We start from the raw sequence: 20,372 nt of genomic DNA, 5'->3' as shown, positions 1-20,372 counted from the left end.
AGTATTAAAGAATTTCCCAACTTTTACATAGTAACATAGCATCTTTCAGGCATTTAGTAATATAAAATAAAATTATAAAGTAGAAATAAGAGGGGTTATTTGCTATGTAATATTGCAAACATTGATCCTAGTATACACTTCGGTGATTCAGGAACTCCATAATGCGTAATAGAATAAACCTAAAGAAGTCCATTCACACAACTTTGTTGTCATCACACATGACCTTTGCTCCACTTTCATTTACAGACTAGTACAGAAAACTGTTAGTCCATGTTATAATCTCCCTTTCACCAACTTTGCATTTAATCTGATTTTACAGCGGTGTAAGTTATATCCGTATCAGACTCTGTGTACAATTTTTATTTACCAGCCATACAAAGTTTTTTCTAGTAATATGCACTGCTACCTAAAAATGTTTCTACCTAAATTATACCCATAAGATCTTCAGTGTCCTCACTGAAAATACAATAACAAATACAGATAAAAAGTGCTGCAACAAGGCTGTGCTTTAAGTTTATATGACGTTTACCTAAATGAGTCAAATTCTTTATCACCAGCCTCCATCAGAGGACATAGCATTGTGGAGGACATCATAGGTGCAGAGAGTCACTTGCACAGGCAGTGCAATGACACATGTAAATCACGTTTTCCTCTGTGATTTGTACATGCAATATGAATCTCTTTCATATGCAAGTGACATCGTGCAAAAAATGAGCTTGTGCATTCACATACAGAAAACTTGTGCCAGCCTCTGTTATGCAGTTACTCTTCCTCACCACTAAAATGACCTAAAGGGACCAGAAAGCAGAAGGACTTACTCAACTGGAGGAGAGCCAGCAAAGCTAGATCTACTCCACAGTCCCCAGTGCAGTGGCATGTCATAGAAAAAAAGAAGAGCTGATCAGACCGCTGTTGCTTTCTGACACTTCCAGCTACCTCTAATCTACACCAGAGCTAGTGTAGAAACAGCATCTGTGTTCAGGTGCCATAGCCAGATGTTTTCTGGTCACTCTGCTGTGGCTCAGCGACAGCTGAGAATCTAACGAACGCCTTTAGGTACGGTGCCTTTATATGTTAAGGAGACCACTCACAATTTGTAGCTGGTGCAACCCTAAATAAATTTCAATAAACCACTCCTAATGAAGGAAAGTTAGGTACCATTTCAAACTACCACATGTACTGTTCATACCACAGTCCTGTTACAACAGAGGAAAGAGTTGCAGCTAACATAGCTAAAGGGAAGTAATGATTACACAAAAGCTACTTTTCCAGTTTCATTGTTGTATAAGAGTATAGCTGCTCCCTGCATTGATTCATTTGTTACCTGAAAGGTCAAGACCTGTTCACCTTGCCTATGTGAGTAACCACAGTAACTTCCATGGGTGTAGGTAAATTAACTGAGTAGAACTTGTTCTTAAAGCAGAATATAAAAGTGTCTTTAAACAGTTCAGAGTCAAATAGACAGAGCAGAGTGCTAACGGTAAGGGAACCCCTTCTAACAAACAGAAAATATTCCTCTTCTACTTGCCAGAGGTATAGATGGGCTTGATGGATGCAGCTCTTCCAGAGCCTATAGCATGTCTCTGGCAGGAGGCACCACAGTGACTTAAAATGTCATGGGATAGTCAGTAAACTATGGATAAAGTAATACATCCAGCCTCTGATACTGTACATGTACAAGTATTTACAATGTCTCAAAAGAATATTACGTTGATTCAATTGGGGGGGGGGGGGCAATCAAAGTAATCTTTTTCAAGGAGTGTTCAACCTGCAAACTGGTTATGACAAAAAAAAAAAAAAAAGGAATTCAAGAGGTTCAGAAGTATCGTAACAGATTAGAAAGGGGTTTTCTGGCCAAAACTTTGCTTTTAAAAACTCAAGCGCCTTGAAGTTTAGATTATTGTTAAATACACATACACATGAATTAGTGGCAGTAGTAGTGGTGCTAGTGAGAATAAAACATCATGTATCAGACAGCATCAGTCTCTGAACCTTCCTAACACCAAAAGAAAAAGCATATATCACCGGGCCACTGAGATAAAGTAACACTTAGCCCTAGAGGGCATAGATTTCGTCTTTATGTAAATCAGTGCCTGTCACTGCATGCATGATTCACTGCTCAGAGTGTACTCTTCTGTGACGAATGAGTCCCGCTTAATTTGGCAGTGATTATGCGGGTTGCTGGCCCTCTAAACCCCTTTGAACTTGTAATTGCTGCTGGTTTAAATAATGAACATTAGGGGGAGGTGGATTCATAAAACTGTGGATAATTACAATTTTTTTCTTTTTTTCTTTGTTTTTTTTTTTTTTTAATGGAAATAAAAGGCTTCTGAGGCCACTGATAACTGTATCGTACTAGGCCATTACTGAAATAAAACTGCAGTCTTGTTCAGTCTCGAGGAAGGAAAGGGAATGGAAGGGAGAAGAGGAAAAAAGAGAGGGAGAGGGAGATCAGAATGACTTGGATCTACTTGGATGCCAGTAGAAAAGGAGGAGCAATGGCATTCATGAATATTCATAGCTAGTCACATCTGTAGCAGGCTTGCTTTCCACCTTTTTTTCTTTGCAGTTCAACATGGACAAGAAGTGCTAACAAAAGAAGGTGATTGTGCAGTTCTATCAGGCTCCAGGTTTAATCTTTACAGAGCATATGGGTGAACTTTTTTTTTAACATTATTTTCAAAGACTCTCATTTTTAAAAAACTGCAAATGCCTTTAACCAAAGGAAGCGTTTCCTCTCCCTCCCCCTGCCCGTGCTGCTTTTTAAAAATTATGTTCCTGTAATTATGAATGTGAGGGAATCAGTTGCCAAGGAAGCATGATGTGTAACATGCAGCAAATTTGTTCCTCCTCCCCTTTATGAGCACTTTTCTAAATCCTCCGATATTATTTGATCCAGTAAAATTTTGATTTGCATGTGTGATGTTTGAAACAACGACAACAACAAAAATTGGTTTTGAGGACGGGACAGAAAACAAAGTTCAGCCAAGTCAGGCAGCTACTACCCAGAAAACAACAAGAATGAATGATAAATTTAGCAGCCTCATGTTCAATTTTCAAACAACACAGCAGAGATTTATAGCTTTGCTTCTCCCGTGGTAAACGAAGCAGCACACAGAAAGCGTGTCTGGTTTTGATTTTGCTATGTTTTCCCCCTTTTTTGTTCTTTGCCTATTTGCAGAGGTTTTTTTAAACTCTACGTTTTCTTTATCCTGGTGTGAGATGAATATCAAAGGCCTAGTGCTGTTGGTAAGCCTCCAGCATACAACAGCAGCTCAATGGGATGTTATTAGAACCTGCGTCACAACATGGCAGACTGTGATTAATAGCAACTGTATCAACGGTAGCAACTTCTCAACAACGCCCTCCAGCAGTTCTGAAGGGGCCGTGTGAAGAAGAAGGAAGAAAAAAAGGAAAAAAAAAAAAGATCTGCAAGAACTAGGTACCAAAGGTTCAGCTTTGCACATGATTAGGTTATGTCAAAACCGTGTGACTGCTTTCCACTACAACTCAGAGGGGGTATCTATTTAAAAGCACGCTACCAAATGCCTGGACTGATCTGTGTTTTGTTTTGCCAGTGCCTATCACATGAAGAGAGGATCAGAGTGATGGAGATGAGATACTCAAAAGACCTGGACTGAGGTTAGAGGTATAATCCGGGTTCCCTCCAAATGAAGAAGAAAAGGTTTTCCCAACACCTCATGAAAATTTCTAAGAAAAATGCAGGGCTACTAAGTTTTTCCTGTTGCTACATGAAAGAAAGCAGGCTTAATTTAAACCAGTGAAGCTTATTCAAATGTGCCCTTCCATACCAGAAAATATTCTAACAAATGTCCCCAAAGATTCAAATAACCCAAAATTAAGCTGTTCCAACTGTAGCACATGAATATACAGTTTGGACCATAGCAGGCCCAAAAAGAAAGTGTAGATGCATCAATGGCTCTTAAACATCATGTTATGGGTGTAAACTGCCAGCTCAGAAAGTCTTTAACTTCTACCAACCAGAAGCTTGGAGGACATACTGGGCCTTCTGGGATCGTCCTATACTTTCATCATTTCTTGGCTCCATCACCACCCACTGCTGACCCTTATCTGGCTCAGTGGACCATTGGTCTGGCCAATAAAGCAGATCTTATTTGTCAAAACCAAGACAAAAACATTTGTTAAAATGCTTTTAAAATATTTGATATTACCCGCTCCTTCTCACAAAACTTTTCTTCCGCTAAGTGGTTTTCATTTCTGTTAACAGCATTTTAAAAATGATAATCATTCTGGTATCTTCTGTCTCCCAGATAGAAGAGGGGGAACATTCATCTATAGATGTAAATGATGTTAGTAATCTCAGTCACAAATTAGGGTGTTGTCATAGTATTTTCACTGGAAAAAGTACGCAGAACTATTCTAAATGTATATATCAGCATTGCAGCAGATTTAATCCATATCTCAGTGACAGAAGCAGCAGAAGAGTAAGAACTGGGAGCTTTGTGGTAGGGCTGATTAGGAGAAAAATAATCAGCAGATGAAAAGAAAAAAAATCCACAACCCAAAAATGGAATAGCTCTGCAAATTATATGAAAAGGTTAGGAGTGAATAGGAAGGCTGGGGAACACTGGTATATTGTACCGTCCTCCCTCAGGAGTTAGAATGACGTAGTCCAAGTGCTCTGCTGTTGGCCAGTTGTCTTTATCTAATGCTCCTCTCATCCTTAATTGTCACATAGTTAGTTCTACTGAGAGAACAGGGGTTACCCTGTGTATCAAAGTCCAGAGGCAGAGTGTATACACAATGCTGAAAATCAACACCTGCTGAGCTATAAATAAAAAATAATAAATCTTAATGACATTAAAAAAATACAAGCAACTTTTTATTTCTTTCTCGAAAACACCCAACTTGCTCAACAAAGCACTGAAATATGCTGTATTTGTGCCAAAGACTGCAGCACCCCCTTCAACCTGTTTATCTTTGAAGACCATAATTAAGGAGGACAAACTGGTTTATAGTCAACACAAGTTGGAAAAGAACTGCACTCACAATTTTTCTCAAACACTAATTTTCCTTATCTAAGAATCTTGCTTGATTAAAATCATGGGGCAATTAGCAGTCGAGTGAAGAGATTACTTTGTGTTGCAAAAAGACAGACAGATTTTACAAGTTCGACAAATGAAAAATTCGGGCTCAGTTCTCAGCTGTGTCCAAGCATGAGGAAACCAAACACTTCTGCCTGTAGCTTTCTGATCCCAGGGCTGGCAGGGGACAAGTTCAGTACCTAACACCATTTAGTGCCAGCTCCCAGGTTTGCTGGAGTACTCTTGTTAAACCTTTTCCACACAAGAATCACCCCAGTACTTCCATGACTGCCCCGCCATGCTCTTTCTCTCAGAAATGAGTGACAGAAGGTGGTTAAATGACAACCCATTTTTAACAACAAACACACTCCAATCTATCACAGTTGGCTCTGCTAAGAAATACGTGATGGTGGCCTTGCTACGCTATCCTCAGTGTTCCTTATAATGGAGCAATATCCACAGAGAAAGCCTCTGACTTCTTAGCCTCCTAAGACACAATTCCACAGACTCAGGCAAGTATTTTCCTTCCCTAGCAAAAAGGACTAATTGAAGATGACCTAGGAAAAATCTGCAAAGTGGAACAGAGTATCCATAGTCACATATTGACTATGAAAATAGTCACTTTGTAGGAGGGTGAGCAGAGGGAGCAATAACAACTTTATTCCTAATCCCTTCACCGACATTTAGCCAAATACACCAAGATTCGTGAATAGCGTACATGGCATAGCAAAAAGCAGAGCCAGCACCGAAAGCCCACCACTGAAGATGAAAGAACAGTGCAGAGCACACAGCCCTCTAGCAGAACCGCGACAAACTAGCAAGCATCCTTTGAGTTCCCTGGGTAGAGAGAGGGCCACAAAGCTATGGCAATATGGCTCGGAAAGGTTGATGCTTTTGATAATGGCTTTTCCATCAATCTCTTATCAGGGTTTCCAACTGCAGAAGTTTGCATGCATGGTGCTGGCACTTGAGGATTGTAGGGTAGATGAATGAAGACTGATGAGAGAGGGAGAAGGGAGATGTAAAAACCCTCACTTCCCTAAGTTTTCATCCCCTACACCTTTTGTTTTGCTGAGCAATAAATAACTAATCTGTACCAATGTTATTAAAACAATTTTGCTATCTCAGGGTCAAACTGTGGTAACACATGCATGGCCTGACTGGCCTGCAGAAGTGCATTTGAGGGCAGTTTGATCCAATCTGGAATACTGGTGATCTGTAAGTTTGATCTAAACCAAAATTATTATTTCTGCTAGGAACATGGGAAAAGCTGGCATAAAGAAAAAGCTGTGACATGAAGCATTTGTTTGGATCAAGTACAACTTACTCCTGTCTTCTGTATCCTCGAGTGTGATTTTCAGAAATAATCAAAACAAAAGTGACAAAACCCAAAAACCACAATGAGCAAACAGCAGCTTTTAAGTGCTGTGGGAACAGAGACATTTGTTTAAGTAACCACTGTTTAAAAAATGCATGCATAGTAACACCAAAATAAACAGCTTGCAATGTTGTTTATTTTAAGATACACAATAGTAATGTAAAGTGCTGCATGCACTGAATTCAGGGTGTACTAACATTATTTACCGTTCTGAAGAGCAGTAGGAAAACTCAGCTCCATGCCAGAAGACTCCCCATTCAGAGAGCAAAGGTCAGCACTCACTGCTTTCGCAGCTAGCGGGATTTCAACAGGCAGCTACAGAAAGCTCCTGCTCTCTTTTCTCATGCAGGTAACTTCTGAATTGTACATCAAAATCCTACAAAAAGCACTTCATGCCAACGACATCTTTAAAATGGATACAAGCCTATTCCTGGGAAGGATAACCAAGAGGGAGAAAAAGAGATCTTTGCCCTGTTGCTTCACTTCTTTAAAAACTCTTCCAAAGAGGCCTGATTCACTAGACTATGTTGAGCCAAACAGAAAAAAATCCCCCAAAACAGAAGAATACTAACAAAACTAAGCTGTGGTGTTCTGAAAAGTGACTGACTTACTGAACAAATTTATGTCCCCTTGTGTTTGAATTGCATTTGATTCTCTGCTGACAAAAAATGCCATTGACTTCAAACCATGTTAGAAGTTTGTGTTATTTTTCTTCATAAAGCCAGCCTAGCTATCGGCAAGAAAACTGGACTTTATTCTGGCCACTCCATCACCTATTTATTGTTGTAATTGCATAGATTTACTATTGTAATTGCAACATTACTGTTATTGTATAATCATTATGACTGCCAACAAATGAACCAGAAAGAATCCAACTTGGATCTCAGATCCCAGGCTAAATTTATAATTCTGGCAATGAGGAAAAAAAAAAAAAAAAAAAAGAACACATTTTTCTGCTGTGCAAACTGAGCTCATTTGATCTGGAAGTCATTGAGACAAACGTGAAACCCCACAGTTACATTATTATAAAGTGGTGCTCAAGAGCAAAATTTCATTTTAAATTCAAAATACAATCTCTTTCTTCTTGATGCTTTTGAGGAAAGCTGTGTGTGAAATTCAGCAGTTTGAGTCAGCAGGCACTCAGTCAATATTTTCTTGGGGTCATTCTGCCTCTCTGAGGGCCCAAGCTTTGTTTTGAATCCTGGAGTCAAATTGCCATAAAAGTCTGTAAGTGAAAAACGGGTGAAAAGGCCATGTTTTTCACCTGTTTCAGCATTTGAATTTCTGTGTAAATCCATAATCAACTTCATTTTGCATTAAATTTTCATTGGATCCATGTCCTTAAAAATCAATGTGGGTTTTGAATGCTCAAACAACTTTTGGTGTCTTGGGTTGACTTTTTGTAGAGCTAACGTTGGAGCAGATGCCAGAAAAACTGGGGAATTCTAAGCTGGGTAAGGGTTGATTTCAGACCTATACCTTCCCCAGATATTTGTGAAACTTCACATACTGTGAATGGAGAGCAGCGTATGTATCGTGACACTGTCTCTGTCTCTGAATATCTGAAAGGGAGGTGTTTTTAACATAAGGTCCTCTGCTCAGACTCGCTTCCTTTGTTGGTCTGACAGAGCCCAAGCCCAGCTGATCTTCAGCACCCACTCAAACTCCCAGTGCCTGAAGGAACAGTAATTAAATTTCTCTTAAGCTTAATTCTTTATTTTGGGTCCCAAGCCCATTTCTAGTTTGACTTTTGTCAGTTAATTTTGCAATAACTTTCCTACTGAAAGATAAATGAAATGTCATTAAAAAAGTTGACACAAATACAACAAAAAATTAAAACTGAAGGAAGCCAAATTTGGGAAGGTTTCCTTCTGAAAACAGCTCTAATTTCAAGATATTTTTCAGTTTTTAATCATTAATAGGAAAACGTAGAAATATGAGAAATGCTTCAGGCAATGCTACTTTAGTGTAACCCCGGGAATGCAAGATGTTCCTCAGCAGTATTTCTTCAAATGTTTTTTTGGAGTCTAGTTTTAAAAGTGCTAAGCAAAGGCACTTCCACGGATTGTTCTACAGTCTCAACAACTGGAGTTTTTTTTGGCTGTTGAATTCCATTATTACTGCAAGGCTTTTTGTTCCCCCTCAGTAATATTTCCTCTTTTCTGTTTGTAGCCTGTGCTTATTCACTGATTCAGTATGCGCTCTCTGTGTCTATGGTTAGATCTCATATTTTTGAGGTGGATGAGTAGAGCACTGGAAATAACAATACAGCTCTCGTTTCTCTCATCTCCTTTAGCCTCTGTTACACTTTTTGGGAATAAAGGCCCTGATAGTCCAGTCTCTCCAAACATCCTTCTATATCTTTCTTAGACTCACCAGACTGGCCTCAGGCTAGTTTCATAATCATCAAGAAAAAAAAGTCCTGATGTTCAGCATGAGATCATAACACGGTGATCTCACGCTGAACATTACTTTTCACTACAGCAGCTCTATTGACTTCTTTGCTTAGAACAGTTTGAATTTCCCACCAGCTCAGTCGTGTGATATTTGGCCTCTTTCAGGAGAGATACGTCTTCGCAGAGTGAGCCTACAGGGCACTGAGTAGAAAGCTCAGGAGCCCCCAGGCCTTGTTTGAAAGGGTTTTCAGTCTCAGCAAGAGGTCTGCCGCAGCGCTTGTTCGGGAGGCAGTAGAGCATGTTATAGCATCACCGAGTTGGAGAGTGCAGTATCGTGTATTTTCAGCTGGGGCTTTGAGTAGTATTCACATCCCAGGAGCTAAACTCAGGGTAGTTTAACAGTTCTAGGGTTACGTTTATTCATACACATGCTGGCAAAACACCACAATCTTGTTTGTTCGCAGACATTTTATTTTCCTCTGCACATATAGTTTTGCACAGGTTCATAGTGGGATTTAACCTCCTTTGCAAGCATTATTGCTCTCTAAATGGACAGCTTTTGGGGAAGAAAAGAGACAGAAAGAGGCAAGGGCTTTTTTTTCTCTGAAGTTTGTTTGCATCCAAGAGCATTGTGGGATATAAGTTCAGGTTTCACAGAGCCAGGACAACTAAGATTAATTATAGCAGTGAATTGTCTGCAAATGCCTAGGATAGATATGCACTAAGTAGTGGGATTTTTCTGGTCTGAGAAGTGTTTGCTTGGCATTTAATAGCTACCATACAACACAGGCATACAAAGTAGGCTGTTTAAAATTGAGATGTAAGTACGCATACTATGTGGAACAACATGGGCTTCTTAGGGTTGACCTAAAACTCTGCAGCTCATCCCACCATCCACAGAGAAGTTCATACCAATGCAGGAAGCACTTCTCTTTCCTAAGAGATGTTAGTTCATGTAGTAAAGTGTTCATGTGGAACTGGAAGAAGCAGAATTGAAAAGTGACAGACCAAGTAACACAACTCTTGGAACAGTCTGTCAAAACAGTAAAGAAGGGTGGAAGGGAGGAGTAAATTAAATTATTTTCTCCCTTTTTGTTGTTCATAATTAACCTGTTTTCACATATATTTCCATTTCATTTTTTACTTTATATCTGAAAGAGATCACCAGAATATCCCTTTCTAGCTGAAATTAAAGCACCCTTTAAAAAACACGTTTTTAAGTGATCCCTCAAATTAACCAACTTCCCTTGCAATTTAGGAGTGCCACCATTCCTATGTACCTATGCATTCCTATGCACCATTCCTTTGCTGACTCCCCCAAATACACATGCCACTTTTCTGACCACATAATGCTCCTTAATCCTGTTATAATCACACATATTGTGACCTTTCTCGCTATTCACATTCTATATCCTTGAACAGTCCATTTGTGGACTATCAACACAGCTGTTAGCTTTCTGCATGTGCCCCTCAGTAGGCGGGGATCTTCCCAAGATGAATCAGGGACTTTGCAGTAGCTTTTCTGTCCCTTACTCTTCACTCTAGGTCACCCTCCTGCTTCCCATTTCTTCATTCAAGCATAAGTGGGATGCACAAGTGGGAAGCACCTGGATAAATCAAATGAGGCAGCAAAAGGATCAGAACTAGCTGGAAAGCTGCCAAAGCCCTATTTCACTTCAGGAAACTCCCTGGGCTGTTGAGGAGGGGAATATCCACTAGTGACTTTTTGAAGTACAAAGACACATTTGTTAATACTATTGCACTCCCTTTATGCTGATTCTTGCCCCTGGGACAGAAGTTGATGCCCAAGGTTCTTTCTCTCACTGCTTTCTGGGAAAGATATTTGATACCATTTGCAGGCAATAATCACCACTTCAGGTCACCAGCAAGGAAAGGACATGATAAACAAAAATAACCCAACCCTGAGCCACTTGAGGCTCAAGCAGCTTGCCTCAGTCAAATGCTGTCATCTTCAGTGTGTACCAGAAAGAACACAACACTCTTAACTTTATATTAAATGCTCCCTCATAAAGGGAAAATCATCCTGAACTTTCAAAGTCTACAGAAGTTCAAGTATTTGTACAAGCATTGCATGACTGTCGTGCTAGTTCAGCAGCAGCACGAAACCACAACAGAAGTGCAGGCCTCTCTAATTCAGCTGATGCTAAGTATAAGACAAAGGTCTCACGCAGGGTTTTTTATTTGTAAATATCAAAAGCTCTCAGAAAAGCAGCCACCATCATTATGCCGTACTGTTTACACAAGGAAACTGAGGCACAGTGCCTTGCCATGGTCACAGCTAGAAACAGAACTGAAACCTCCCCACGCCTGCCACAGCTCGCTTGTGCTAAAGCATCCTGTGGACAGTAGTGAAGATTCAGCTCAGGACAGAATGTGACAAATAGCTGAGCACTTAAGAAATACATCTTTCATCAAATAGGGCATCCTTGAAAGACTTGTTAAGTATAATTTGTGAATAGAGTGGCTATAATGTTTGATGTTTATTAAGACGAACAATCGTGTGTGTTTGTCTGTCTCCCGTTATGATTTCACTGCTTCATCTCCCATGTTGTCCATCTTTTTCAAAGGGACCAGAGTTCCACTAGAATTAGTGGAAGCAGGACTGAGAGGTACACACTCTTAGGCACTAACCTCTGAATTATCAAATATTGAACACAGAGAAATTAAATCTGCATTTTTTACCTTACCTGGGAGGAAAGAGAACCACTTTTATAAAGATTCACATACATTCACAGAGTATCAACTAACAATGCAGCTTACATTGTCTTTGGGGTTTTTTTCAGTTGGCATAACAAGCTTCAAAATAGTCTAGACTAGGCCATGATCTTTCAAAAACCTACTCCTTTTATATACTCAGTATACATTAAGAAAGTGAACAGGAGCTTTCCCATTGCTATTCAGTTTAGTCAGATAGTATTTCCACAGTATATCCACTTTCGAATATCAAGCTGCCACTTTGAAACGTACCTCAGACCAAATAAAACCTTGATCCAGATGATAGACAAATTTCTATAGCATTAAACAAATTAATATATGCAGATTTTTTTTAAACACTAAACTAAGATATTTGCTGATGCTTACTTGGCTACTCCGATTCATTGTGTTGAGATTGTAAGAGTATGTCATGAGATGTTAAACATTTTATGGACATAAGTAGTTAACTGATATGAATAAAATATGTGTTTTGAACTGCCATCATAAAAAGGTAAAACCAAGATTCAAAAAAATTTTTATGGCATTACCCAGTGAGTTGACAACCTATCATCCAGTACTAGACAAAACAACCAAAATTAGTTCTGGCAGATTTGGGGCTAGCAGTTAAAAATAAAAATAGCAAATGTAAAAGCATGAAAACAGTATTGCCATTATGCTTAAAGACAATAATCAATCTTTAAAGATGCCAATGATTGCTTTGGATACTACAAACGACTGCTGCCAATCAACTCTAAAATATGTAATGCATAGTATTCTAAGTATCCTAACTCAAGGCAAACTCCACAACACCAGAAGTAATATTGTCTGCCATAAACTAGTCTTTTCATTAGGCAACAATGAGAATTGACATCTCTGTTTCTTAACAATTGTGGAACTGTTGGCAGAAACATGCTTTTCTTTTTCAGTAGAACTCTAATTTTACAGAAAACTTTAAAACCAATTACTCTGCTCATGGATCTTGAAGGGAAGGTCTTAAGTAAACAAGTCCTGAGGCAAAACTGAGAGGCAGTATCACTTTGCACAAACAGCAGCAATTGCTTTTCCCCATAAAATGTATTTTATATATACTTATACTCATGTGCACACACTGTAGAGTAAGGGAGGAACTATGAGTTTTCTGATGACAGCTGTTTTAGGCAGTGGAACTTGAAGATACTCAAAAGAATTCTCACCTCTAGTTGACTGTGATCTTGATTTTCAGAGGTTGCAGTGCACAACATTTATTAGCGCAACATTCTTGGAATGTATAACACTATTTATATTTGCATATACTTTAGTTAAATCCCCTTTTACCTTGTGAGCCTCGAAGACACAACTCTATATAAATGAATTCTTGTCACTACTACTTCCTTGTTTCAATTACTTTAAGGAATTCATTACTTGGACTTTGGTATTCTTTCTTCTTTTCCTTTCACTTAATTCATATACTGACTGGGCAAAGCTTTGCAATCTGACAATAACAACCAGAAAACACCGGTGGCTGATCCTATCTTTTGCTAGGCCACGTTCAGCTTGCTTTTTAATCAAGCCTCAACTGAAATCATGCACATGCTTTTTGTTATGCTCTGTTCTCAGTAATTCCTTGTTTGAAAATGGCAGGTAAAATATTAAATTGAGAAGTAACATCCAGCCACCGTTATCTGATGGTTTGGCAGTGGCTGACCTCATATGCCACATGAATGAAATTCTCCTTGCTGCAGTCCTGACACATTGTGTTGCCTGTTGAGGAGGAGGAGGCAAAAAAAGGCAGGGCAGTGAAAAAAAAAAGAAGGAGAGGTGAAGGTAAAGCATAACTAGCCAACATCAGACAGGGTAGTGGGATAAACTATTATAACAGGCCGGGAAAAGGACCGTTAGGTAGGCTCAAGAGCCTAAATCGTCCTGGTAGCGCCATGAAGGACTTTGCTGCAGCCCCTCATCCTGACAGGGATTCAGGGAGGGGAAGGGGATGAAGGGGAAAGGAGAGCCGGAGGGGAAGGGTGGTGCGTTTCATTTGCTCGTCCGTTGCAGGATTCACAATTCGGGGATTGTTTGGGGGGTGTGTGTGTATGTGTGTGTCTGTGAATTTCACCCTATATATAACTTGGAATCTTATTAGATAACAACTCAGTGACACTGCAAATCCGGTACTTCTCAGAAGGCTATTTTTGAAGGAGAAACACACAACATATTTTGATCTCCAAAGTAGTACAATAAAGATCCCCCCTTCAAAATAAAATGAGAAGTCAAAAAAAAAAAAACCTGAATGCAAATTAATAATTTCCAGGCAGGCTTCCTGTGATTGTATCCGATTATTTAAATTTCAGACTGTCTCTTTAATTTGAGGAGCGGGGAGAGAGGCGACAGATGGCAGACAGAATTGACTTATGTCCTCTATTCTTCTGCAGAAGAAGGGGGAGTGCAGAAAGTTTGATCGAGGCAGAAGCTACAGTACTCAGGCCTGACTATAACTATCTAATAGGTCTTTTGATGGATCGGTTCGGAATATTTAGCTTTTTTTTCTCCCCCAGACAGGCTTTGTAACAAACCCACGGTCCTGGAGGTTGCCATGGGTGATGAGAGCGCTGACATCCAGTCCCAACTACAAATAAGCACATGACAAATGGGCCTGGAGCCCTCCGACAGCCCTGAACCTTGGTGACCCCCTAAAATACCCAGCCTCCCCATACCCACGCCCAAAAAGAAGAAAAAAAGCATTGCAGAGTATATTTTTTAAAACCGAAAGCTTGCCCTTAATTGGAAACACTGCCATGCAACCAAAATGCTTAGGACAGCATGTACAAGTAAAAATAAATCACGCAGCATTGTTATTTAATGCGCTGTGACATCATTTCCTGAAATTAAACAGAGATGACACAGATTCAGACAGTCCCTGCTAAGGTTCAGTTCAAACAATTCACAGATGTTTTCCTCCAGCCAGCAGAAAACAATGCGGGGCTTAAAGCACTCCTCTCCCCCTCGCCCTCTCCCCAGCCTTTTCGCTGCTACGAGGAGGTATGGCAGTTTTATAATACATGCTCCCGCAAAAATATTCTTTTTTTAATTTAATTACTCAGGCTGTTGTACTAAATAGATGGATCATTGTGTCACAAAAGCATCAATTTTTCAGAAGAAATAACAGATGTCTATGTAACAATGATTAGATTAACCACTCCCAGACAAAGCTAGCTTTTGAGGCCCACACACCCCATGACCCCGGGTTCCCTCTTCTGTAGGGGGTGGATGTAGAAATGTCAGATCTAATCTCAGATTCCATTTTTAAAACAAACAAAGCCCCACCCCCACCCCATCTCAGCTCTTTTCTTTTAAGATTGTGGCGTTTGAAAGGTATATGAATGTTTGGTCTGTTACTAAATCTTTGGGACTGATTTCATGGCTGAGGACTAGGAGCACTTGGAGGACGAAACCTTTTGGCCTGGGATCAGAAGCGGCATTTTGAGAAAGATCTCCAGTTTTATTCTGTCCAGGCTGGTGACACCGTAGTGCAGGCAGGCAGGGCAGGAGGGGGATACCGGTGACTTGAGGCAGGGCTTTGCTACCACCAGCAATAACAACAAATGCTAACGGCAGCTGCCAGCTCTTCTGGTGACTGACCAGTGCAACTCTGGGGTACAAAGACACACAGTTCCATCACCCTGAGGATCACAGGACCACAGGTCATGGGAGCTGAACGTTCAGATACTAATTTTTCTTTAGCACTTGGGTGAAATCATTTAACCTCTCCTCATAAAGTTTACCCAGCTGAAAAATGGGCGCAATATTATTTTACAGGACGTGCTTCCAGCTGGGAGGTGTTTGTACAGTCTGAGAGGTCTGTCCTGCACCAGCAGGCAACTTATTACCTGGCTGCAAACTCAGCACATAGTCAGTCCTGCCTAAAAAGCAGACCTGGAATAAAACTGTACCTTAGGCTCCTCCAACTCTCTGACTACATGGTGTACTGAAGCGGAAATGGCAGCCACGTGAACTCACATGCAGGTCTTTTTACAGGAGAGTCAGTGGACATGGTCCATCTCCGCCAGGTACCCTGGGAGTGTACAGCACATTACAATGCAGTCCAACACAGGCACTAAAATTCACAGAATGCCTTCACATTCCTGTATTTTCTTGAGTCTCTCAGCTTTCTTGTCACCATTTTAACTGGACAAAGGTCTGTTGTATTTTCGGGTTTGTTTTTCGTTTTTTAAAGCACAGCAAAAACAGCAATGTGACGAATGCTTCTCCTGGACCAGGAGTCTGAGGAAAGTTGTTCTTCTACCATTTGATATGAAAGTAAGATATTCAATGTGGAGTGCAATAGCCAGCTATGTTTCTAACCCTCCCTTAGGTGTTATTCCTAAAATCAGGATATGGGAGGAAATATTTATGAAGGTGGGATGGTTTCAACTGTTTTGAAAGCTTGCTCCAAAATTGGCTTTGGTTGATGACATTCATCTCTACAGTCAAATCCAATGAATAAATAAAATAGCTGCCCTGTGTAACAGGCTTGGTAAGCCATTCATTAAAATATGATAGAGGTACATTATATTCTCAGATACACCCACATAAATACAGGAAAAAAAAATCTGTTTCAGTAAGACTATTCATATTATCCAATCTGGCCACCTGAATCCTGCAACTTAAGAAATTAATTCAGGTAAGTACAAAAGCTGTGGCTGGTTCCAGCTGAACTTACTCTAGCCTGACACTGAAGCAGACGAAACCAAAATCTAATCTAAAAGAGACTGTGTGAAGAGCAAGATTTTCAGCCAGAAGATTGTGGAAATCAGGCTAAAATGGCACTGCTCAAACAACTGTTAGGAGACAGAACTTCAGCTAGCAAAAAATCAAAAAAAAAAAACCAGTTCGACTCCACTGACTTCAGAGGAGCCAACCCAAATACCGTCAGCTGGGAATCTGGCACTGTCATAAAAAAGGTTTAGTTTGCATGCTACCATTGGTATATCTGGTACTTTTAGTTAAGATATACATCTTCTTAAAGACTAAAACAAAAGAAACAACCAAAATAGAATTTTAATAAAGGGCATCACTCCAGGTAAATGTCAAAGAATAAACGCATCTCTGTTCTACCAGCTCTGTAAAAGAAGGGGAAAAAAAGTTGGATGTAGCAAAAGTGCAGTCCTTGATCCACTATGCTGCAGAAAGGGATGAACTACCAGAGGTACAAGTCCACAGAATGGTATAATTACTTCCTTTATAACTTTGCTCTCTTCTGATTATGTACATACATTTTAAAGGTCCTCCATCCTTCAAAAGGGCATGGGAGGAGGGGGGCCAGCTCTGTATAGCTGCTGGTAAGAAATCCTACTCTCAACATCGGTGTAAGCTAGACGTGTCTATACATTTGAGCACTTCCTGTTTTCACTTAGTGATCAAATACGTTCTTTGCAGGGCAAATAGGGGAGCACTTGAGGGAGGAAAGCAGAGATGTCTGAGAGGCTAATTGAGTGTACTAAGGACTCCTTGGCATAGTGCAAAAGGAGTCTTCCAAAGCTATGAATAAACTCTCGCTTGGGTCAGATTTCTTGCTGTTTCTTTTCTTTAACCACTTTTGAACTCAAATAACAACAGCCTTAATGTCAGGTTTACCTTTCTGATATTGTAATCTTTATGTGCTATTGAAAAGCTTATACTACCAGACTAGGATTTCCTCTACTTGCTTAAACACTGGATATTATCCAGAAAAAGCATACACATTTCCAACCAATTCATCCCCAGATCTTTCCTCTTCCGGTACTGTTGTAACTCCAAATATAAGACAGAGCTCAGTAAGTGAACAAGAACATGACAGAAGCTCCTACTCCTTGCATTTGATTTCCAACAATAAAAACATGCATGTGTATCCTATTTCAAATATAATTAAAGTTACTGCAAAATGGAAGTTGTGATAGGGGTTAGAAATTGTTTTGAAAGACACAGCCTATCAGATATATTCATTCTACACCAGAGTTCAAGTGCCTGCCTCTTCAAAAAAGCCACTTAGGAAATTTAATTTTTAAAATCAGCTACCTTAGGAGTTTGCAAACTGATTGAATAAAGGAAAAAAATGGCATTTTATTTAAAATAATAAGTAAATACAATTACTCAGAGCCAAGTTACTCTCTTTGAATTTGACAGTCTAAAGGAATTTCAAGTTTAATCCTTGCCATAAGAGATAGACTGCCACTGCCTCTCCTTCCAGGGAAACCAGAGGTTAATGATTTTTGTCATATTGAGACCAACAGCTAACAATTGCTACAGTTGGCCTTTAGTATTTTATTTGTCCTTTTGAGGTATTCAGAATAGGTGACAATGGCTTGCAGTTGAGAACATATGTAGAGAGACCCCTGTGGCTTATGGAAAAGTTGCTCCATGCTGGTTGGGTGTTTGAAAAAAAAATACAACCAGAGCTCTTTTATGCTCCTCTCCTTAATGAATGCATGAATGTCAAAATGTACCAATGGCCCATTCAGGGGGCAAAGCCTAAGCAGCTCCTTCTTTAGGAACACATCCTGAGATGTAAAATACATTTGCTTAACAAATTAAAATAATGAGATAATTCAATTAGTTTCTTAAAAAAAAAAAAAGGAGAAAGAAAAAAGGGTACATCAGGGGATTATTGTAATACAAGAACAGGTCATACAGCACAAAGGAGGAACAAACCAATTCGAAATAAGGTTAGAGCAGTAATGAAGGAATGTACATTGAATCATGGACCGCCATTGCAAAGATATTTACTTGAAACAATAAAATTGTACATCACAGATTCCCCCGTTCTGGCTCAGCCAGCGTTGCACTTTGAATGGACAAGCTAATTTGAGAAAAAGTGCGAGATCTTTAAAAGAAAGGAGTTCTCTTCCTTCCCTGCATGTGTTTATGGCAAGAATCTTTCTGAATTTACATTGCACTGGTCAGGGGTCTCCATTATCAGTTTGAAAGTCTGAGAATTACAGCACAGTAAATCTTTCAACACCTGCAAACTCATTAAAGCTTGGACAGTAAAAGGTTTGGGGCTTTTCTGTGTTCATTTAATTTGATTTTTGCGAGGCCATCCTCACCAGCAACGGCAAATTTCCTCAATTCATGCAGGATGCAGAGGGTCAGAGAGAGAGGATGGAAACAAGGAAAAGGGATTTCAAAAAGCCAGGAGGACTTTCCATGAGAGAAGCTAGAGGCAGTTGACTGTTTAATAAGCATGTGTCGAATGCTTTCACAAAGCATGTGAGAAAGGAAGTCAGGGAGAAAAAAAAAACAAGATATCACAAATTTCATAAGAGGAAATGGAGCTAACACGGAAACATGTACAAAACAAACTGGTTTATCTGTGGCCCTGCTTTTTGCTGTCTGCCTGTACTGCTCCTCTAAAGATATCCTACAGCTAAATGAAAAACCCTCCACTCACACTCACTCGACTTCCAAATTAAAAACATTTTACAGGTTAGTAAATCTCCAGCTGAGGTGATGTAGCAAAGAACAGCTGTGAAGTAATTTTGATAATGATGAGAATAATAAGCACATGGCAAGGTTCAGGGCTTTGCTGTTGCAGCTTCAGTGCTCCTGAATAGATAAAAGTGATTAAATACTCCTGATTATCCCTGACCAATATGTAATGGATTTACAGCCCTTTCAATTAGTCAGTATTTGCTTAGGACTCATTATTTTGTCTTTGGTTAAGTAATCAGCCCAGAGACTCATGTTCTGTCTAATTCCTCTGAGCCAAGTGGGTACAGGGCACCTGACCTTTGAAATGGCCATAGCTGGGAGGCAGGAATAACCACTACTCCAGCAGAGACACTGGCTATTCCAGCTAATCCTGACCCCACAGGCCAGATCAATGCACCTTAGTTTGCTACTAATGTCCTTACATCAAAATGATGGTTTAGAAATGTGGATCTATTGCTCCCCCCTTTAGCTGTGCTGCTAGCAGAGCAGTTCGATAGTCCCTATCATAAATAAATCGGGTACCTTGTCCTGAAATCATTACACTGTAACCAACATCAGCTACCGTGGAAATTTATAAAACTTTGGTAGGAGAAGAGGTAGTTAATAACAGTTAGCATTTTAAGCCTTATCAAGTGAGAAACAATTTTGCAGTGAGAGGAAGAGGAAAATCAATTGATAATTTTACCAGTTTCCGTTCTTTCCCACGTGAAATAAACTACAAATAGTGTTACTAGGTTTTCTGTGGAACCGTGTTTTGATGCCTAAGTGAAGCTACAATAGCCAACAGAACGAACACATAAAACCAATTGCAAGCAGGAGGATAAAGGTAGCCCACGGAAGCATTAATCTCTCTCCCCCAAATGTGAATATGGCTAGCATTTAGCATAATGGACTTGAAGAGAAACGAAAAAGGTGCTTATTCTCACAGTTATGCAATTGAAGAATTAGGAAACCTGTGAGCCTTCTATGTTTCACAAAAAGTAACATACGACAAGTTTGCAAGCGGCTGCTTTGACTTCTCTAACATCCCACAGTGTATGCCAGCACACATAGACTGGGGCTCTCTCTTCCACCACATATATATGAAGTTTGTGAAAACAGAGGCCAGCAATAAAGAATCCAGAAGGCAGAGCTTTATATATGCTAAAGCAAGAAACTCCCTTGTTTGTCCTTAGGAACATTTTGAATAGTTGAAAGCAAAAAATGGTTACTTTAGGTAGGTGGTGTTCCATGCTAAGGCTTTGTACTCTTTCTCTCTATAGACATGTACGTGTGTATATATATACACATATATATATAGGTTTCTTTCAGATTTGTCATGATTCCAAGAGCCAAGAAAAAAAAATCTAGAAGACAAAAAAAAAAAAGCAACAA

At 39.7% G+C, this 20,372-nt stretch overlaps 1 protein-coding gene across 2 annotated transcripts in view; it reads right to left on the bottom strand.

Moving 5' to 3' along the window:
• Positions 1-20,372, bottom strand: part of MEIS2 (Meis homeobox 2) — a 185,127-nt gene that overhangs the window by 111,503 nt on the left and 53,252 nt on the right. The window lies entirely within an intron of this gene.

The sequence above is a fragment of the Nyctibius grandis genome, chromosome 4, assembly GCF_013368605.1.
Source record: "Nyctibius grandis isolate bNycGra1 chromosome 4, bNycGra1.pri, whole genome shotgun sequence".
NCBI classification, from domain to species: domain Eukaryota; kingdom Metazoa; phylum Chordata; class Aves; order Nyctibiiformes; family Nyctibiidae; genus Nyctibius; species Nyctibius grandis.
Note: the sequence above shows the minus strand (reverse complement) of the source record. Positions and strands in the feature narration are given on the sequence as shown.